This window comes from Neovison vison, chromosome 3 (assembly GCF_020171115.1).
Source record: "Neovison vison isolate M4711 chromosome 3, ASM_NN_V1, whole genome shotgun sequence".
Classification (NCBI taxonomy): Eukaryota; Metazoa; Chordata; class Mammalia; order Carnivora; family Mustelidae; genus Neogale; species Neogale vison.
The window spans coordinates 37,819,494-37,842,826 of NC_058093.1; the positions used below are offsets into that span (position 1 = coordinate 37,819,494).

Sequence of the window (23,333 nt, forward strand, 5' to 3'; positions counted from 1 at the left end):
AATTCTACACCAACACTGCATTCAGAACGTGAGCTTTTCTTCCTTACCATTTATTTCTAAACTGAAAACTAACTAGTACTACTAATAATAATAATTACCACCATGCTTTGAGTATCTACTATTTCCCAGGTCACTTACGTTCATTATTTCTAATGCTCACAAATACCCTCTAAATATTTACATCATATTTTTAAAAGATGAAAAAATGGAGGTATAGAAAAGGTATCTGATTTACCTAGGAATGCAAACTGAGTAAGTACAGAGGTGGGGCTTGATCCCAAATGCCCCGAACTCCAAAGCCCGCCATATTTGGGTTATTTCCACCAAGCTATGATGGCTCTTAATTTATTGAAAATTCCATATTGGCCATTTCAGGCACTTCTACGTACCAAAATCGAACTGTCATTATGGTAGGAGGCATTTAAATTTTCATTTCATTGCCTGGCAGTTCTCCTCAACTGGCTCAAGTACTGGGTTCTGTGTAAGTGTATTAAGTCAAATTCAGCTATCCAGAAAGTATTTATTCATTCCCACTTTGAAAGAGTAGCTTATGCAAACAGCACTATGTAGAAGCATATTTCTAAAAACAATCTGATTTGTCTTTATCCCCCAAGTCGGTCATGGTCTCTGCTCCACCAGTCTGAGCAGAAGGAACAGAAGAAAAGGCCATGTTTCTCTTTCTCATCTCACCCTGCGTGGTGACCATCCACACTTAACCGGGGAGGTGGCTCCTCAGAAGAGGAGCACCCATGACTGGACTGTGGTGTTCACACTAATTACAATGAAAATCTGTCCGCCCAGTGGACTCAAGTAACCATGGCAACCTACCAGCTACAGCGCTCACACGAATTACAGCAAAGAAGCTGCGAAGGGCTCCACCCGGAGACTGAAGCGGTCACACAAAGAAGGAAATATTTCTCAAGGACACTTTGCTCTTAAGTAGCCACTGGCAACCTTGCATTGATTCAGCTTTATCACCAAAATAAATGTCAGTTCAGTTTTACCAACTGGTGTTAAAAGTTGTTAAACATAACACCCTTGAACTTTCATTAAAACAGAACTGTGAATCAAAGCTCTGAATAAGTACGTCATGAAGGGCAGGCTAGGAGTCATTTCAAGGGCTTTATAGCCCTCAGCCCATCTGGAATCCTGCAGACGCACACGTGCCCTCACATTCTGCAACAGGCAGAACTTTCCCCACTAAGGGTGCGAGTCCCAGCAAAGCCCCTAATTGGGGAGAAGTGTGGAGCCACCTGGGAAGTGGGGAGGTGACCCTGTGTGAGGCTGACGGCAAGGAAAGGAAACTGCCCTTTTGGAAAGTTCCTGTTTTCTTTTTTTAAAGAAAAAAAAACAAAACAAAACCCCAAAAAGTCTTTAAAAAAAAAAAAAAGAAAGAACCCATCTTTAAGAAATATCCCACGAGCAGGAGTAGAATGTTATTGGTTGGATGGAAATGAGGACAGTGATGATTTTCATAGTCACTGTGGAATGAATTTGAGCAAGATAATTAGGGAGCTAGCAGGTTTCTTAGGTGACTTCATGGGTCTATCTCAAGTTGGTGACTCTGAACGTAGAGGGACATCAGACTTCCTGGATCACTTCTGTCCACCTCTTCCACAAGGCTGAGTTCCTAGGAAACTTAATCCAGCTTGTGTCACTGGCATCCAGCTCTGCTTCCGGCATGAAGTAAGTGCTCATAAATGTTAGTGGAACTCAACTGGAAACAGCAATGTCGGTAACGTCTGACATACTGGTTTCCTGGAGCAAGCGTAATGACGAACCATGAACTAAGGGGCTTCAACAACAGAAGGGTATTGTCCCACGGTTCAGGAGGCTGCAAGTCTGCAGTCAAGGTGTCTGAAGGGCCATGGTGGGGAAGGATCTGTTCCAGGTCTTTCTCCTAGCTCTTGGAATTTCCTTGGCTTGAGGCGGCATAACTCCCCCATGGTCACAAGGCATTTTCACTGTGTTATGTCTATGCTCAAATGTCCCCTGTTTTTATGGATACCAGCTCTATTTGATTAAAGGCCCTCCTGACTCCAAGACAACCTCATCGTAAACTAATTACACTTACACAACCCTGTATCCAAATAAGGCCACGTTCTGAGGGACAGGACTTCAATATACACATTTGGGTAGGGATATAATTCAACCCATAACACATGAGCATAAGTAAATTTTAAGTAAATACTAGACACTTTTACACACACACACACACACACACAGTGAAGAGTAAAGAAACCCCATTCACACAGAAAAATTACCATGCCCGTCATGTTTTAAGAGTGATTTATCTCCCACGAAATAATAAGGTCAAGCAAATTGTCCATTCTACCAAAAGGTACCACAAAATACCCATGCCAGACATGTCTTTCACTAATTAATCCTATTTAGCAATTAAAAGCCAGGGTCGCGGGGCACCTGGATGGCTCAGTGGGTTAAGCTTCTGCCTTTGGCTCAGGGTCCTGGGATTGATCCCCACATCGGGCTCTCTGCTCCACGGGGAGCCTGCTTCCTCCTCTCTCTCTCTCTGCCTGCCTCTCTGCCTACTTGTGATCTCTCTCTCTCTCTCTCTGTCAAAAATAAATAAATAAATAAATAAATACTAATAAAAGCCAGGGTCTCACAAGTCAACAGAGTTCTGAATAAATCACACAGGTCAACTGAGCAAAATTCAGTTCTTAAAGAGCCTCCACTTTTTCTGAAAGAGGCAACGAGACTTGGGAAAAAGTAAGGTCTCATAAGGTTCTGGTTCCTCCAAGTTTGTGTGAGAGGCAGTCACCGTTCCAGAGAAATCAAGTAAACAGTCAACGTTCTAAAAGTTCTTTTGAACCCACAAGTCAGTATAAATAAATAAACGCATGAAATCCAGCTTTTCCAGCCCTTAGCGCTGCAAGTTTTCCTGGACTTGGAAATTGTCACAAACCCTCATGTTTATTATTGGCAGATATTGCTAAAATTCTGAACCAAAATGCTAGAAACTATTCCTCTGTCTGCAATACACACCATTTTGAATTTCGTATAAATGGGTTTTAGATTCAGGTTACAAATTTATCCAAGCTCATTATGTAATTAAATGTTTGATTAGGAGCAAGAATTAACATATTCCACAGAAGCATATAATTTTATGAGACAAATTATTTAATCCCAATAAAGAGATTCACCATGGTAATTATCTGACCCATCCAATTCAACATGTAATTCAAAATGGTTTTTCAAGTTATCTAAAAATGTAGTTATTAAGTAGATAAATCAAAATGTATGCACTGCCCTATAGAGTTTTTAAAGAAATACTTGGGAAAAAGATGAGGGCATTTTAAATGAGCATTTAAAAATATAAAGAGAGGGAAGTGATGGCTTAGTCGGTTGAACATCCAACGAATGCTTGATCTCAGCTCAGGTCTTGATCTCAGGGTCATGAGTTCAAGACTTGTGTTGCGCTCCATGCTGGGTGTGAAATCTACTTAAAAGAGAAAGAAAAGAAAAAGAAAAAGGGTAAAATAAAAAGGAAAGAAAGAAAGGAGGGAGGGAGGGAGGAAGGAAGAAAGAAGGAAGGGAGGAAGGAAGAAAATAGAAATATACTGAGAGGAAAGATCAGGGATGGAATTCTGAGGAAAGGATAAAATATTGACAGTTTTGTCATGGCAAACACTAGGTGCTTTAATTTCTTTCTTTTTTTTAACTTGGTGACATTTGAAAATGGTATACTGAATGCATTTACTTATTTATTTTATTTGAGACAGAGAGAGAGAGAGAGAGAGACAGCGTGCAAGCAGGGAGGAGGTCAGATAGAGAGGGAGAAGCAGGCTCTCTGCTGAGCAGGGAGACAGAATTTGGGCTCGATCTCAGGACCCTGAGATCATGAAAAGAGCCTAAGGCAGACGCTTAACCGACTGAGCCACCCAGGTGCCCCTTGAATGCATTTTTAATCTTTCTGGTTATCTTGGCAAAATGGGACTGGCTGGCAGCACTCAAACGGGAGATGGATTTGTTTTAACTGCCAGATACAATCTCTGTTAATCAACCCGAGGTCTTCAAGTACAATTCAGCTTGCTACTTCAGGAGCTGGATGGTACGCAATTGCTCACAGCTGTTTCTAATTACACCTTGATCCAATAATAACTAAATATTGTTTAACACTGTGGCAGTAACTACTTAAGAAAATGTGTGAGATCGATAATGGAAAGTAACACTTTCAGGCATAAACCTGCATAAATAGAACCTGGGGAAAACCCAAACACAATTCAGTAGGTGGCACTCTTCCCTCAGCCAGAATTTTCTTCATTCCACAGGACTGGAGTTCTCTCTCTCGGGCAATTACCTCTATTCATTGAACCATGGAATTTTGTATCCTAAGTCAGTATCAACACATTAGCCTCAAACATATGCCTGGCTTCTTCTCTTTGAGATACATGGCCCGGATTTAAAAAAAAAAAAAATGCTGATAACAGGTGAAACAGTAGAAAAAGAGCATGATTTCACCTGAAGTCCTTAGATAATGAGGTCAGTGTAGTGTTATTTGAAGTAAATTAATTCTTTATACCCATTAAAAACAACCCAAGTGATTTGACCTCTTCCACTGATATTCTCCAATGAGCTAATTTAAAATATTTAAACTAGCCACTGAACATGTTTCTCATCCTCGGGTGCCATTGACTTTGGGGCTGGAGAATTTGTTGGTGAAGGGCGGGGAGGACATCCTGTATGTTGCAGGATGTTCAGCAGCATCCCTGGTCTCTATCCCCAAATGCCAGTCACACCTCCCACTTGTGACAGCCCAAAATGTCCCCAGACATTGTCAAATGTTCCTGGGGACAAAATCATTTCATTGAGATACATCAATCAACCCTTTACAATGAGGACCTCTCTCTGGTTTCATGGTCATGGACTGAGTTTTTCTACTTTCAATAACTGTTTTTTTTTAATCCTATTTCCCTGATTCCAAAGGCTGATGCATGTGTTGAAAATTTTGAAGCTATTAATAGGCACAAACAGGAAAACTAAAAGCCACTGGTAATTGTCCCATACTATGATGATGACTGTTAAAATTTTAAGTGCATCCTTTTATTTTCCTCTGCATAAAGATGCACATAGAGTACAAGTAATATTATTTTATTCATTACAATCTATTTTAAACCTATTAGGCCATTAAAACCTATTGCACTACTATTTGTAAAAAGGTCTTTTATCTCTAAAGATACACTGTCATTAAATATTCAATGAAGCATGATTTTTTTTTGTGGCTACAGAGTCTTTCCAAGACATGTATCATTTTTTTAAACCAAGCTCTTATATTGGGCCTTTTATATGATCTCAAAGGTTAATGTCAATCAATTTGACTATATTATCTTGGGATAAATCCCCAGTAATCGAAATTCCGAGTACTAACCTATTTTCGTTCAGCCTTTGCACAGAGAGAAGAAAAGAGGGAATGATGAAATGAAGGAAAAAGTGCAGAGAGAGGAATAAAGAATGGAAGGAAGGGAGAGAGTAGGTAGTAAATGAGAAGGGATGAGTTTACTGGGGTGAGGAGGTACAAGGGAGGGAACCACAGAGGGAAGGAGAGGAGGTCGTAGAAAAGAGAAGCAGTTTCAGTAGAAGTTGATTTAGAGATGAACTTGGCTGTGTTCCCTCCCACTTTTATTCTCAGTCTTTAGGTGGTTGGTGTGGTTCATCCTCCTACAAAAATGATACCATCCCTGCCCTTCATTTAGAGAGCATACACTTTGAATTATTCTTCCTCATTCAATTCTTCCTGTAACTAGCAGACATCAGTAAAATGGTACATGAAATAAAAGTGAGAAACCTTGAAAATATTATGCTAACTATAAGAAGCCAGACAAGAAAGGTCACATATTGTATGATTTCATTTATATGAGATATCCATAAAAAGCAAATTCATTGAGACAGTAAGTAGATTAGCAGTTGCCAGGGGCTGGGGGCGGGGGTAGGAAATGGAGAGTGACTGCTTAATTGGTATGAGATTTCCTTTGGGAGTAATGAAGACATTCTAGAAGCAGAGAGCGGTGATGGCTGCACAACATCATCAATGTGCTGAACCCACTGGATGATACACTTTAAAATGGTTCAAATGGTCAATTCCATGATGTCCTTTTAAAAATTCAGGAATCAGGGGGTGCCTGGGTGGCTCAGTGGGTTAAACCCTCTGCTTTCGGCTCAGGTCATGATCCCAGGATCCTGGGATCGAGCCCCTCATCGGGCTCTCTGCTCCACGGGGAGCCTGCTTCCCCCTCTCTCTCTGCCTGCCTCTCTGCCTGCTTATGATCTCTGCCTGTCAAATAAATAAATAAAATCTTTAAAAAAATTCATGAATCAAACACATTATAAAGGGATGTCTTTATAAAAAGCATTTGAGTTGAGCATAAAAGACTTAAAAATAAATAAAAAGAAAAGCGAAAGAAGTAATAGCTATCCTCTTGAGCACCACTGCCTAGCCCTGTCTCATCTCGTCTTCGTGACAACTTTGACAAATGACTATTATTCCCATTTTACAGATAACATAAAAGAGAGACCAAGAATTAAGTCACTCAAGGAGAGGCAAGTACTAGGCAGAATTAGCACTGCTTGCTCACAGAATAAAACCAGGCTAACTAGGTGGATAAAATCCTTCACTGTAGTCTCACATATGCGGTAGCCTCATGAATTAACTAGACACAGACCATTCACACAGTTATTTAGGAAAGAAGAAAGGTCCCCATACAAGCTAGCTGATTGAAATTTTCCAGCTCAAAGGAGGCACTATTGTTCAACAGGAAAGGAAATAGGATAAAAACATAGCACACGACTCTAAATCCTTCAGCCACATCCATCTCATAAGCTTAGTAAAGACTTAATCTCCCACTTTTGCCAAATGACACATGATCAACCAAATTAACTAGCTAGGTCATTGAAACTGGGAAGGAACATTGTGAAAAAAGCAGAAAGCTTTATGCTTATAGGTCCAACTTCAGAAATCACCTTTCTCTCTTTTATTTCCCCCAGCTTTATTTAATTGACATATACACTGTGTAAATTTAAAGCATACAATGTAGTCATTTAATACATGTATAAACTGAAAAATGTTTACCACAAGACAGTTAATCAACATAACCTTACATAATTAACATTTTTGTTTTTGTCATGGTGAGAACATTTAAGATCTACTATCCTAACAACTTTCAAGAGTACAATATAGTATTGATAACTGTCATCACCACGCTGTACATTAGGTCCCTGGAACTTATTCACCTTATAAGTTTATACAACTAAAAGTTTGTACCCTTCGGTGAAGCCCTCCCCATGTCCTCCACCCCCACCCCCAGCTCTAGGGAACAATATTGGCTTTCTGTTTCTGAGTTCGTTTTTGTTTTTAGATTCTACATATAAATGGGATCTTACAGTACTTGTCTTTTTCTGCCTAACTCATTGCATTTAGCATGATGCCCTCAAGGTCCATCTGTGTCATCACAAATGGCAGGACTTCCTCCCTCTTCATGGCTGAATAATTTTCCACTGAATATATACACACCACAAGGTCTTCATCCATTCATCTGTCAATGAACACTTAAGTTGTTTCTACATCTTAGCTATCGTGAATTATAAGCTTCAGAGAACGTGGGGGTGCCAATATCTCTTCACGATGGTAAAAAAAAAAAAGAATTTTCTCATGATGTTCGTGCCCAGACAGTGAACAGACAGGAGTAGTTGATAACATTAAAGCATCCCAGGTCAAGACCTGAAGCTGAGGATGGGTAGGTTTAAAGAGGGAGAAGCACAATCATGTGAAATACAAAACTCAGATTATTCAACTCTGAGCACCAAGTTCAATGCGTGCTTGTCGGTTAACTAATGAAAAGAGGTCTGAAAAAGCAGTCAGTGGACAGGGTAGGCAGTTTCTCAGGTGGCCCCCCCAGCAAACCTCACCTCCCAGTGTTCAGGCCCTTATACAATCTTCTCCCCTTGAGTGTGTGCTGGTCCTGCGCCTTCTGAGATGTTACTTCCAAGTTTAAGTTTCAAAAAGACTCTGTCTTCTATCTCGCTTATCCTGTCTTGCTCTCTCACTTGCTGGTCCTGATGGGGGTCAGCTGATCTATGAAGAGGCTATTGTGGCAAAGAACTGAGATCCTTGGGAGACAGTCAGCGAGGAACGGCCGCTCTCAGCCCAACCTCCTGCAGAGAACTGAATCCCACCAGCTGCCACCTGCGTGAGCTTGCACGGGAACCTCTCTCAGTTGAGCTTTTGAATAAGGCTGCAGTCCTGGCCAATGGCCCAATGGCAACCCCAGGAGAGACCCTGACGCAGAGACAGCTGAGCTGCACTCAGATTACCAATCCACAGAAACTGTAAGATAATAAATGACTGCGGCCAGAGCTACTAATTTTGGGGTAATTTTTATGCAGCAATACATAACTAGTGTAAAAGAGTTATCTGAGGGGGGGGAACCATTTTTTTTCAACTTAAAAGAGTTTTCTGATGTTTCACGGATCAATAAAGAGAATTGTTTCAGAAATTTAATATTCCTTCCTCTTGGACTTAGCCATATATTAATGCCCCCGAAACAAAATTCCCATATGAAAATAGCTTTATTCTGTCTCTTTTTGTGAATAAAGGCTAACAGGTTATTTACCTTCCATTAAAAAATCAATAAGGAATTGGCCCTTTCTCTCTCTGATTTAAATCTATTGGCTGGCTATCCTGACCTTCAGGGACATAAACTAACTAAAGAAACTCTGAGCCCTATTTGACCCTCTGAGAAAATTCAGACAAATATTCCCTCCAAATTCTCAGCCCTACCTTAACCCAAACTATCCCCTGCAGCCATGGAGAAGAGCAGTGATGAAAACATTAAGTAGCAGGCTCATAGATCTTATTCCAGAACTTACCACGTATCTTTATGTTTCTCTTGTAGAAATGAGCCATACTAAAGTCTCTGCAGCAGAAAAAATGAACTCCCTAAGGCAAGGTATTTCCTACTACTAAGCTTTACTTTGCTCAAAACAGTGGGGAGAAAATGCAAAAGGAAGATGAAGGTTTTTTGGTTTTTTTTTTTTTTTTTACATTTAAGGGCTTTAATAAAGTAAGTTCATGGTCTTTCTTTAATCACAGACTTTTGCATATGTCACCAATTTCAAGTAAAATAAACTACACAAGGCAATGCCCTTTTCTGATTCCTCATAAGCAGCTGCTCTATTTAATACATTTGCGGAAGTCCCAGGAACAAAAGAGCAGAGAGAATAGAAAAATTTCTGTCAAATATGCTATGCATATTCGTATGGGGAAGTAGCTTCTGACATATGTGTTTCAATGAAAAGAACTGGGGGCCTTGCGTGCAGAAAATAATGCATCACCATTCATTCTTTTATCATTCTTTACCATAAAACACATTTAAGTTAATTTCTAACAGTAAAGATGACATTCATCTCTTACCAGAGGACTAAATTAAATCAAGGACACTAAATTCAGTCTGAGGTTTCCAATTAGATGTTAATGGTTTAAATACAATAGCTCCTGAATGAAGGAAGAGGACTGAACAAAGGTTGGAACTCAATATACTGTAAGTTCAATCAATCTTCAAGTGCTGAAAGGCAAAAATAAACAAAGTAACAACAAGACAAGCAGACACTTCTCTGTGGGGATGAATGGAATAGGTGCACTTAGGTCAAATGCACCTGCAGCAATTACGCAGGTAATTGAAGCTCATACCCAGCACGGAGTTATGCCTTCTACTGAGAAAGCACTTTGCTAAGCTCACCTATAAATATAGATACATTGAGGCATTACAAGCTGCACTGGCTGTACTCTGCATTTTTCTGTTTGAGAAACCAGAATAAAGCAAGGTAGAGACTTTGCTGGAACACAAGGAAATGTATCAGCTATTCTACATGTAAAGCAGACAAAGTTTTCCTTCATGCATTGGTCTGGAGGGCCAAATGCAAACAAAGAGCGTAGGTTCTCCCTAATGAGAATGCAGGACCTCAGCTAGACTTGAGAAACCACGTGCCTGGAGCAAGACCCACAAGTTCTCAGGGCCCTGGAGGATAACCGACAGCAAACGGTCTTTGCCTCCATTATCAAATCGGAGCTGAAAGCAGCCTCTGCCCTCTTCTCCTGGGCCTTTGGAAGGTGGGAGGAAACATGATGTCCACAACCGCAGGAGTGCAAAGACTCGCACGACTGGTGTGCAAGATTTCTTCTAAAAGACCATCATGCTCATCAACTATTTTTTTAGCTTTGTTCAGGCATAATCGACAAATGAAAATTGTATACATTCGAGGCATAAAATTTGATGCTTTGGTGCGTGTATGCATCATAAAATGCTCACCGCAACGATGTTAAATAGCATAGGTATCACCTCCCGTGGGTTATCTCTCACGCGTGTAGTGAGAACACCAAAGAACGGCCCTCCAAGCAAATTCCAAGTATACAATATCATTAACCATCATCACCAGGCTACAATTCAGATCCCCAGGACTTACTCGTTCTGCACAACTGAAACTTTATATGTTGACCAACATCTCTCCACTTTCCCCACCCACCCCCAGCCCCTGGCAGCCACCGTTGTGCTCTCTGTTTCAAAATGTGACTGTTTTAGATTCCACAGGTAAGTGAGCTCATGCGGTCTCTTTTTTTGTGACTGGCTTGTTTGCATAATGTCCTCCGGCTCCATCCACGTTGTCAGAAGCTTCTCAGGATTTCTCAGGCAGTCTTTCTCCTCTATCTGGCCATCCCCAGAACTCCATTGAAATCCCCACTCTTCAAAAAGGGTTCCAAGAGCCTCCTGCGGAGACCATCCCCCCCCAACCCCCTGACAAATCCTCTCAGCCTTCCCTAAAATACCCATTTGACTGCTGAGGGATTGCGAAGCCAAACAAAAGAGGAAACATGACATCCTCGGCTCCCAGGGTTCTCCATCACCATCTCACAGTGTCTAACTGTATACACTGATTTCCTTCTCAGAAAAACAAGGGGACTATTTACAGTAGACATCTGTTTCTATTGTTGTGCAGCGTCTGTTTCTCCCCCACAACGGTCACAACATATCTGATTTTCCTGTGGGAGCCCGGGTGGGTCTGAGCAGCTCCTCACAGGAGACATGTCCAGGCTAATAAACTCCTCCCTGGGCCACAGAGATGTGTTGGGTCTGTGCAGGTGACCTGAGCCTGTCCATGCAGAGGACCTGTGTGGGGATAGGAATGGAACAGGAAGTTGGGAGAAAGGGAGTAAGCAGGGACAACGGGAAAGGATCGGAAAGAAAAAGGATGAGAGGAAAAAGCACTGAGAGAAAAGAGAAGGACAAGGACGGGGAAAAGAAGGGGCAAGGAAATATACAGCTTCTTCACACCAAACCCGGCTTTACAATATATGCATTCTTTTTTTTTTTTCCTAAAGATTTTATTTATTTATTAGACAGAGAGAAATCACAAGTAGATGGAGAGGCAGGCAGAGAGAGAGAGAGGGAAGCAGGCTCCCCGCTGAGCAGAGAGCCCGATGCGGGACTCAATCCCAGGACCCTGAGATCATGACCTGAGCCAAAGGCAGCGGCCCAACCCACTGAGCCACCCAGGCGCCCCAATATATGCATTCTTAAACTTGCTTCAACAACATCGTCACAACACTTAGCCCATCTTTAGTCAAGCTTAAAGCAAAGAAGGAAAGGGGCGCCTGGGTGGCTCAGTCGGTTTAGCATCCGGCTCCTGATTTCGGCTCAGGTCGTGATTTCAGTGCTGTGAAGTAGAGTCCTACATCAGGCTCCATGCTCAGCAGGGGGCCACGTGAGATTCTCTCCCTCTGTCCGCCCATCTCTTTCTCTCTCAAAATAAATAAATAAATCTTTTTTTTTTTTTTAAAGATTTTATTTGACAGACAGAGACCACAAGTAGGCAGAGAGGCAGGCAGAGAGAGAGAGGAGGAAGCAGGCTCCCTGCAGAGCAGAGAGCCCGATGCGGGGCTCAATCCCAGGACCCTGGGATCATGACCTGAGCCGAAGGCAGAGGCTTTAACCCACCGAGCCACCCAGGCGCCCCATAAATAAATAAATCTTAAAAAGAGAAAGAGAGAGAAGAAAGAAGAAAAGGATATAGTGTCCCAAATGCCACCTTCTTCGCAGTGATGATGTAATCATCAGTGAGAAAGTGATGGAGCCTGAAGACAAATGATTGTAGATTAACAAGCTGAGTAAAGAATCTGTTTATCTTTCAAACACAATGAAATAAATTTTACTCCTTTAATAGTATCTGGAACTTTCCATATTTTGTATAATGCTGATCTTCGTATTTTTCCCTTCCAGGAAGCTGTGCTACGACTTACTGAACAAAATATTAAAAAAGAAAATGAAACTCCTAAGTCTAAGTGGGAACCCCCAACATTGGGAAACTCTTTTCTACTTGCTACAAAGGAACCTTGATTTATAAATGTGGAGTTTGCCCCCGCACTAATGAACCATCTCAGCTATCATGGACGGCTGCTAGTTGCCAATAAATCTCAGAGTCTGGCCAAAGCTGGACGAGCTGCACTTCATTTTGATGTCTTTAGCAGCTACACAGGGGATTACGAATTCTTTTCTTATCTCTTCCACCATACAGGAAGGAGGAGCACTGTCACCAGAGGACTGGTCCACAAATGAAGAAAGAGACATGAGAATTCTGCTTTTCCATCCACTTGTTAACAGGATCATCCAGTCTGACGGGTCTTGGCTTTCTTACCTACCAGGGGTCCAAGGAGGAATCTGGTCTGGATCTAGATATCTGACACCAGCCCATCACTTCCTCTGCCCAGAACAATGAGGCAGATGTCAACGAATGATCTTGGCATGCTTTTCCACATATCAGGGGGCAGCCTCGATGTCCGCAGCACCATAGACAAGGTTCTCCGTTTCCAGAATAAGCTATCTACATCCCAGGAGGTATGCGATAGAATCGCCTTGGCTGGGAATACAATACACTAGAATTTCAATGCACGGTTATTTTTATCTTCAAAAATATGAAATAAATTCAGCACGAATATAGAGATGGACACAGGCACCAGCTGGTCCACATGTCAGATGTGGAGCTAGAAGTCTCCTACAGGTGAGAATTCTGTGGTGAAAAGGAGGGAAGCCTGGGTGGCTCAGCTGGTTAAGCATCTGCCTTTGGCTCAGGTCGTAATCCCAGGGTCCTGGGATTGAGGCCAGTGTTAGGCTTCCCGCTCAGCTGGGGAGTCTGGTTCTCCCTTTCCCTCTGCCCCTCCTCCTCCCCCCTGCTCTTGCTCCTGATTTCTCTCTCATACTCTCTGTCTCTCTCTCAAATAGATAAATAAAATATTTTTTAAAAGAGAGAGAGAGAATAAAAAAGAGAAGAACTTAATGAGGACACCTCACTCACATGATCTCTCGGGTCATTATAGCTCATATTTGCCCATATCAGTAGATTTATGAGTCGTATTATCTGATTTTAACAAAAACCCAGCAGAGGTTCCTGCACACAAATGGCAGATTTTAGATAATAAAAAGAATGCCCCATAAGCAGACAACAAGAAAACGACAGAGCTGATACACACCCCTGCCCTCTCCTCTTGGTATGTCATCTTTTCCATCTCATTCTGGGGTGAAACTGATTATCTCATTGGGTCCAACAAGATTAGCTGAAAACCCTGACATCATCAAAGCCATCTGAGATTTGGTTTGACATCACTATTACTAAAGAAGAGCCTTGTCTAAGTTAATAGTAATCATCGCAATGAAGATAGATATACGATACCATGTATTTCTTTTTTTTTTTTTTTTGTATTTCAAATTTAGTTCATTCTCCTAAGATTTCCATTCTGTATCTTTTTAAAAATACACATCGTGTGTGAGTAACAAGTACATAGATTTAACCTACATATTCATAAATTTATAGAGATCATTAACGAATATTTATTTTGTTTAAACAAATATATGATTTTAAAAAGAAAAACTGGGTAAAGTCCATAGCAGTGGATTTTAGTGAATGAATAAACTAATGAGTGAATAAACTAATTGTTTCTTTGTTGCAGTGGTCTCCAAATTCCTTCCTTTGGCTCTTTTTCTCAATGACTCCAGCATACATACGACAGAATGACTTCTCTTCCTCCCCACTCTCTCTTTGCTGAGACGTGACTCTTAAAAAGGAGAAATGAAATCAGATTCTATTGGCATAAGAATGACAGATGCAGCAGGTTTTTGCTATAGAAAAGAGTCCATTTTTGTCATAAAGTTTGTCTTACAGAAGATTTATGTGCAGGGCCCTAAAGCCCCCTGGAGCTCCCTGCCCCTAAGTCAAATGCTCCTGAAGGGCCTGGACCCTTGGGAGAGTGTAGATGGGGATGCAAGGGAGGGACAAAGAATAAAAGGGCTTTTGGAAACTTCTGGAATGAGAATAAGCAGGAGGGGACAGAGGAGAGAGGTTTTTATACATAACCAAGATGGGCTCTGAATGAGCTGGTGAGCTAACCAAGCAGAAAAGCAAACACGTGTTTTGTACCATCCCATGAAGAGACTATCAGTAATGTCTTTGTGATGATGGACGTCTTTTCTGCCCTAACGAGTATTATGGGATAGCCAGATGGTGACATGTAAAAATTCCAGCACTATTCCTAAGTGACAAGACACAAGTTTTAAAGAGAATGCATTAACCCATCAACATGGGGAGAAACTAATTTTGGTTGGATCTTTAGCTCACAAAGTAGCTTTCCTGTGTCCCAAGATGATACACTTTATTTATCCCCATTACTTCCTGAGCAAATTATTTTTTAATTCCTGGATTTGGTTTATGAAGATGGCTGGTGACTCATAAACGCCCATGTGACTAATGTCTCATTTAGAGATCTCAGTATGCACAGAAGCCCTGACATCATTTCTCTTGCCAAGAAATGAAGGTGTCATATTTTCAGGAAAAACAAAGAAATGAACAGCCAGCACACCAAGGAACACATCTGCACCTGTTGTCACAGTGGTTTTTATCATTTACTCGCTAGGTAATCAGGGGTTGAAATACTCAGAGATACAATAAGAAATATCTATACAAATTTAAGAGCATAGTTTATGACCTTTTTTTATGATCTGGCTTATTTATTACCACTTTCACATCTATCTCTTTTGCTACCATGATATCTGTAGATTATTGACCTTACCATTCAAACAAAGGGGAGCTATATCTGAATAACAATGGTATTTTATTGACACAGCTCTACTCTTGTGAAAAGCGTAAGTACTTCATGAATATTTCTCTCAACTTGAAAGTAAGTTAAGGATCACTGTTTCCATCTTAGATGAAGATATAAAACAAGGGAAGTTCAAAACACTATTAGCAATGAAAGGAACAAACAACTGAGAAGGTAAAGATGGCAAGTTGACCTTAGACATCCATTCTCCAAACCCCGCTAAACTGTCATAATGAACATTTTTAAGTGAGAAGCCCAAAAGGACAAAAATGAATGACAGAAGAGAAACAATTTATTAGAGCTTCCAACAGAGATCTGGAAACTTTAGGAAACCCAGTAAGTCTACACAGACACATGCTCCAAACCAGGTATTATAAAACTGCTGTACCATGAAACTATGTATCTATGTATGTATCATGTATGTATCATGTAACTATGAAACTCATGTATCATGTTTCTTATTTCTCAAATGGTTCCACAACTGAGAAGGAAAGTAGAAATTTTACTTAAAATTTACTTAAAATTTTACTCAGTACAAAATACCAAGAAATAAGAGTGTCCAAATTGAAAAGATACACAATTTCCCAACTATAGGAATGAGGGGGGTAGAATTGACATCAAGGGACCTAGTCATGAAATTTCAGAGCACAAAGAACATAAAGAAAATCCCCAAACTTTTCAGAGAGGAGAGCGGGGAAGAAAGTCACATGTAAAGGAACATCACTATCTGGATCAAATGGGATCATATCCCTCAAGAGTAAAGGGTATAGTAGAAATCAATGAACACCACCTCCATAGCTTTAAGTAGAAATTATTTCCAATCTTCATTTCTATACCCAAACTTTCAAAAAGGTGAGGCTAGAATAAAGAAATTTCAGACATACAAGGCACACGATTTTTACTTCTTGAACACATGCTCCAGCATAACAAAGAAGGAAATAAAAAGGAGAGGAAGCAAACAGAGGTATATCCACCTCAAGGGAGAGAAGTCCCCAAGTCACAACAATGAGAAGGGCCTAAAGGCCAGTAATCTGTCAGGTTACTATTTCTGATTACTGAGCACAATAGACTCTGAAAGAAGCTCAGGAGAACATGATAAAGAATACGCTATCTCCACAAGTGAGTGGTTATACTACACATGGATGGGTATATGCCAAATCAGAAATCACATTTGAGGAAAATTAAGTATAAGTATATATAAAATAATGTCAAATCTAAAAATAGTAAGACTATGGATTCAAAAAATATTGTGCAAGAAAGGAAATAAAATCATGGTGTCTTGATCCACTCTTCAGTTATCACACAGATAGTAACTAAAATTTCAGAAGTAACTATGTTAGGAATATGGAGGAAGGCAAGTGGGTAGAGTTATTATGGAGCTAAATCTTTATCTACCAAACTAGCCAAAAGAGAGTACCTAAAATGGTAATAGTATAGCATTTGAAATAGGAAGACAAGCATAAGAAGAAACAGCTAAAATAATTACAGTTGGAACAGGAATGGGGTGTGAGAGGGATGCAGGGGACACATAAACAGTTTATGTTTCATTTTTCATTACTATTTGATGGAGTCTTTTTGGTGTTGTTTTGTTTTGTTTTGTTTTGTTTATTGGTAAATCCCTGCAGGTATTCCTTTGATATATTTTTAAAACTTAAGTCAGAAAAAAAATCACTTGCAAAGAAAGTCTAGGCTTATATGAGGTTATATTCAGTCTATATCTCTGATGCTTCCATATTTAATGAACAGTTTCCATTTAACAAACAATAAATTAAACCAGTCCTTCCAGTAGCAGATAGATGCACCCATGATGTAATATGCAAGTTCCTTTAGTGTAAAAAGTAAATAGAACACTGAAAAAAAAAATTACTTGACCAAAAATATGCAGAAAATATAAACTTGAAAATGTCTTTTAAACGTTACCTTCTTACATTTACGCACCAGATTTTAGCTTCAAGTAAGTTACCTTAACCTTGTAACCATCTCAAGCAAGTTGTACAGTCTCTGCTGGAACCATAAAGTATATTATTAATGAGTTTTTACCAACTTAATTGGTTTTCTGTGTGGTGTTTCTATAGGTTGCCCCACAAATGAAGTCTACCACAGAGGAACTATATTTTATCCAAGGAATTAATCCAGGAAAAGTTGTAAAATAATTAACATATTTCCCAAATAAATGAACCCTAAATCCAGATAATGATTCAACTAAATTTTCAGAACTAAACCAACAAATTGTTTCAAAGACAAATGATCTAAACAGGAAGTCATGAGGGGAAAATAATTTCGTAATGAGAAAGTTTGCTCAGACACATATATTATACTCATGATATTTTCCATATCATTTTCAAAATTATCCTTAAAGCTTTACTGAGGGAGGGGAGGCAAAACATTATTCCCCTTCCCTGTGGTAGAACTGTGGAATTTTTTACAAACGTGTTCATCTACTTTTTTTTTTTTTTAATGTTATGTTAGTCACCACGCAGTATGTCAATAGTTTTTGATGTAGTGTTCCAAGATTCATTGCTTGCATATTATACCCAGTGCTCCATGCATTCCATGCCCTCCTTATATGCAGGTGGAGTCCCACAACAGGTGGGATTTATCCCTGGGATACAAGGGTGGTTCAACATTCGCAAATCAATGAATGTGATAGAACAAATTAATGAGAAGAGAGAAAAACCACCTGATCCTCTCAACTGAGGCAGAAAAAGCATTTGACAAAATACAGCATCCTTTCCTGATTAAAACTCTTCAGAGTATAGGGATAGAGGGAACACTCCTCAATTTCAAACATATTCATCTTAACATGTCAACTATAAACTGTCAGGACTTAAACCTGTGATTCCATTCAAAATTTTATAATAGCTCTTCCTTTTCAGAAATTTTGATAAAGTAAAATAAAACAAAAAAAATTTGGCTCAACATAGGATCAAGATACTTTCACAGACCAATGCTCCTCATTTTTCTGTATTTTAAAATGGCTTTTTGAATTCCAATGAAAGCATTTTCTTGGGCTTAAGAAATAACAACCTAAACAACTGATTAACTGGGACCATTATATTTCTTTTTGCTTAGGAATTTTGGCATCTCTAGAATTCCTCTTTTTTTTTTTTTTTTAAATATGGAAAGCTTCAAGAATTTGCGTGTCATCCTTGCACAGGGGCCATGCTAACCTTCTCTGTATTGTTCCAATTTTAGTATATTTGCTGCCAAAGCAAGCACTAGAGTCCCTCATTTATAAAGAAACTATCTGTAATGGGCCAAGTAAGACCACCCCAAAATAGTAGGTCCTCTTCCCTGGAAGGTGACATATTACCTTATAAGGTCTTTGCTGATTTGATTAAAAATCTTGAGCTGGGGAGACTATTCTGGATTATCACAGGGGCACAAAATCCAACCACAAGTGGGACTCCTGGGTGGCTCAGTGGGTTAAGCTCATAACCTGCCTTCAGGGTCCTGGGATGGAGCCCCGCATTGGGCTCTCTGCTCAGCAGGGAGCCTGCTTCCCCCATCTCTTTCTCTGCCTGCCTCTCTACTTGTGATCTCTGTCCATCAAATAAATAAATAAAATCTTAAATAAACAAACAAATAAATAAATCCAACCACAAGTTTCCTTACAAGAGAAAGGCAAAGGGGGGTTAGAAATGGGTAGAAGAGGAGGGGGTAGTGTGATTACACAGGCAGACACTGCAGTGATATGGTCACAAACCAAGGGCTGCCTGCAGCACCATAAACTTTAAGAGGCAAAGAACCGTTTCTTCTACCACCTCCAGAGAAGCTCCTGGACACCTGACTCTTGCCAGGGATACCTATCTTGGACTTCTGGCCCCTAAATGTATGGAGAATAAATTTCCATTTTAACCACTGAGGTTGCCACTAAGCAGCCTGCGGCATCATCCCTGCAAATACATTTGAGTAGGTTCACAATTATTAAACTGGACATACCAGACCCATAAGACAGCAACCATGTCGCAAGCTAGACAGGAAAATGTCACTTTCCCTGAAGCTACGGAAATTCTGATTTGGGTGAAGAGAAGAAACAAAAGTCTAAGTCAGGGTGACTTAGAAGAAGCTGTTTTCCAAAAGAATCCAACTAGAATGGAGTTTCTTCATGTAAACTTTCGTCCAAAGAAATATTTCCTCTTTAAAATGTATTATTAAAAACAAATTACCAATGTAGTATTTATTCATTGTTTGCATTAAGAAAATGCAAAAAAGAAAAAGAAAATCACAAGTTTTACCCATACTCCTGCTATTCAGGGATCACTTCAGCTCATATTTCAGTATTTCACAAAAATAAAATCCTACTAGCATTTTGCAACCAGGTTTTTATTTCATTTAATACGTGATGAACATTTTCCACACCAGTATAATTTCCACAACATAATTTTTAATGACTGCATGTTTTCCATAGTGCTGTGGAGCCAAAACATTATAATATCTCTTCTAGGCACTTAGATTATTTTCCCATTTTTCACTAATGAATCTTTGCTGATCTCCCAAGAGTTTCTGAAGACAAGAAGTAAAATAGACAGTGACATTTGGAGATGCAGGAAGACAGAGTTTTTGACATGAGTCCAAAGGTTAAGCTTTAAAGCCATAACTGGTTCCGTAAAGTGCCCATTTTTCAGGCATAGCCCTCACAGTGTGGGGCACCAGGAAACAAATAGTTTGAAGGAGTCAAAGATCCCCAGAGAATACCTCAATGGGGCCAACAGCTCTACTGCCCCCACCGCAGGGTAGAGCGACCCCATAAAGAAGCCTACCATCCCCCTCAACAAGCACTCAGGCAAAAGGATGATCTATACTCTAAACATGTCGATCGGCTGAAGTGAAAACAATCCCTCATAGGAAAAGATGTTAGTCATCAAATAATAAAAGTGAGCTCATGAAGGGTGAAAAGCTTTGCTGAAGCCACCACAGCTGTCAGTGGGAAGACCAAAGGACAGAATTCAAAGTCCTAAGTGGAGACTCGCAGCCAAAAAGTTTACAACCACAAAGTATCCTCCCATGCTAGGCACCACAGCTTTGGCGTAAGCAGTGTATATGTCAAACATATATACAAAGACCATTCCAGAACAACATACGAGGGCTTCAGCCATCCCAGAGTAGTTTCCATTTTCTCCCCTCAATGCTTCCGAGACCGGAACAGGGTGGCCAGGAGAGTGGGCACCATGTGTAGGATGAAATGACAGGAATAAGACGGAGGACAGTTTCAGTGTCTAGTGGGGAGGACCCTCCTTGGGTTCTCATAATGTTCCTTTTCTTATGATTCTCCTTTCTGTGGTCCTCAAACATTAGAAGTGGGTACACATGCCCATGTGTAAGTGGGTGTGCCTACCTCGCTCCTTCCTCTTCTCACAGCCCCAGTATCCTCGAGGGACAAGACCTCTATGAAATTCCACCTCCATATAACAAGGTACCCGTTGGGTGTCGCCCACTGGTGGTCTCATAGAAACTTCAAATTTCATAAGCTTGAACTCATGACTTCTGAAATCCCACTTCTCTCTCTCTACCTTGAAGAATGGGTTGCCCAATTAGAAACCTGGAACAAAAGCCTGAAAAGGGAGGCTCGAGATTTCTTCGATGAATGAGAACATTCCCCCCAACCTCACCCACCAGGAAGACGAAAGCCCTGGTGCAGAAGGCCAAACCACTGCTAGCTGATGGTCACTGAGGACTGTCTACACGGGGCCCTGGAGAGTAGCCGATTCTCAAACTGAGGCTTATCTCATCTGTGCCAGAATATCTCCCATATATATTCAAGAAGCAGAACTAGGCTGTACCACAGAAGGAAAGTACACCTCCCCTCCTCCCATCCCCCCACCATTCTGCAACCTGAGGCTTTGCATTTGTTTCTACTGCCACTGCTCTTCCTACAGAATGTATTTGTCCGCCCTTAGGTCATTAAGCCTTTTTTTTTTTTTTTTTTTGTAGTGGACACCTTTGTTGCCTCTCTAGCATCTCCTTCCCTCTTCCCTCCAGTTGAAATTTGCCGACTCCAAAGCAAATACATTTCAATGACTTAAGTCAATTCCAGTTAGATTTTCTGTTATTTCAACCCAAAGGATCCCAAACCACTGTTTACCTTTGTGCCCCTATTACCATCTGGGAAATCCTGAGAGCACGCAGTGTATTACTGCAGATGAAGAAAGAAATGAGAGATGCAAGTTAAGGAGGAAGGAAGGGAAGGGAGAAGAAGGAGGGAAGGGGAAATTGACGAAGAGTAAAAACTGCAGAAAAATAAAAGCTTGTCTCTTAAACCACAGATATTAGCTCACACCAACTTTTACCTTTCGAGTAAATGTGCTTTGATTTGTTTACAGGAAAGTCTGAGAAAGAATAAAGAGAAAATGGATTAAAATTAGACACCATTTACTCCAAATCTAGAGATTTACACTTTGGTTTGAACCAAAAGATTTCAAGAGCTGATGAGGACTCCATGCTTGACTCTTAACTTCCTATGTTATTAGTCTTTATTTTATTTGTATTCTGTCTCATATCGAACGCAGAAATGTTTTTTGCAAGGAGAGAGTCTGCACAGTTAGCAGAACTGGACTCATGCCATGCCCAAATCACCTACACCAAGAAAAGGCCGCAAAATGCATTCGATGAGGATGACGACACGGTATAATCCATGTTTCTCCCTCATGTGAGTGGGTAAAAGCAGGGACCTTTGGCTAAAATGAAAAAAAATAAAAATAAAAAAACATGACTACATGTCTAATTAAATACAAAACTGATCCAATAAGCACAAAAATATGTGTGAAATAGCTACATGTGATGCTAATTTTAAATACATTGAAATTCAAGTAAGAGCTCTCATCCTAAGTAGGGCTGCTGGAATTCACTTTTAAGACTGGCCATCCTACATGGGGGTAAAATGGTAGGATCTGAGGACGGCCTGCAAAGCCTTCATTCAGCTCAGGAACCTCTCCATCTCGTGCAACTGGTATTCAGCCGCGTCCTTCCTGAGAGCTAGTGACTACTGCAATTCTGAATGCACGAACCTCAAGAAGAGTAATAGGAAAATCATCCTGCTGTATGAATCACAAGTCCCTTCTTGAGAATTAGATTGTTTGATGGCTTCTGCCCTCACAAGGGGAACAGACAGTGAGTGTCTTAGATGGGACTTCACATGATGCAAAACCAGGTCGCCTCCCTTGGGGGAAGGAGAGATTTAGAAGATGGGACATTCTGTAGGAGAGGAAGCCTAGGTGAGGCCCTGGTGGGGCCCGCAATGAAGCATGAGGGGACAGAGGCAACTTGATGCCCACCAAGCTGCAGAATGAACACAAGGGCCCTTTCATCCTGAGAGATGAGAGAACCAGGAATGGGGGCGAGGGTGGGGTGCGGGAAGAAATATTATATGCTCAGTTAGCACTCTTCTCTGCCAACTCCCAAAGCCTGTCTGGTGGTCGAGAAGAGCCAGACCTGGAGACCTGGAGACCAATCTCAGGATGCTAGCTGTCCCCAGCTGAGCAGGTGCAGAGGAGAGACAGCCCGGTAAACCAGAGCCAAGGCAGGCAGACTCAGATCCAAACAGGAGCCTATATAAGCAACTGCCGATTTTCCTGCCTTTCCTTCTTGCTTCTTTCCCCTCTTGTCCTCCATGTCATCTTCTGTCTTCAACTCATCAGCGTATTTACACTCAAACTACCACCATTCACAAACTTTGTGAAAGGTTTTAAATGAAAGATAAATGTTACAGCATGTGTTAGATCCCAATTATGTGTCAGCATCTTTGTTCCAGCGTTGCTACTATTTATTTTGGTTCGAAACTATGAATGCCGTAAAGTTGGGGACTATCTCTGTAGAACAGAGCATGGGCATCTAGGAGTTCAATGGACATTTCGTGTTTCATTTCCTATGCATGTTTTATAAGGAATGTGACTTTTCATTATGGACTCTCTCTCTCTCTTTGTTTTTCAAAAACCAAATTGGAAAGCCTGAGAGGTATATTAGGGGTAAAATTATATGATAATTTTATTTATTTTTTTTTCAGTGTTCCAAAATTCTTTGTTTACAATACTTTTAGTGCATGATCCCCAATCATTGCTGGGTTTTGTGAACCAAGACAAAATTTGAGTCCAATTGAATCAAGTAAATTTGAGCCTTGGACCTTTAGATGAGAGAATGTCTGAGATACAGTGATCTTAGTTCTAGCTGAACGTAGATG

At 40.5% G+C, this 23,333-nt stretch overlaps 1 protein-coding gene and 1 non-coding gene across 3 annotated transcripts in view; both read right to left on the minus strand.

Annotated features, from left to right (window-relative positions):
* Window positions 1-23,333, minus strand: part of PID1 (phosphotyrosine interaction domain containing 1) — a 230,661-nt gene that overhangs the window by 99,455 nt on the left and 107,873 nt on the right. The gene's annotated exons all lie outside the window — the stretch shown is intronic.
* On the minus strand, window positions 18,270-18,372 carry LOC122903785. Its single transcript, XR_006384011.1, has one exon. It is a non-coding gene; the product is annotated as a U6 spliceosomal RNA (small nuclear RNA).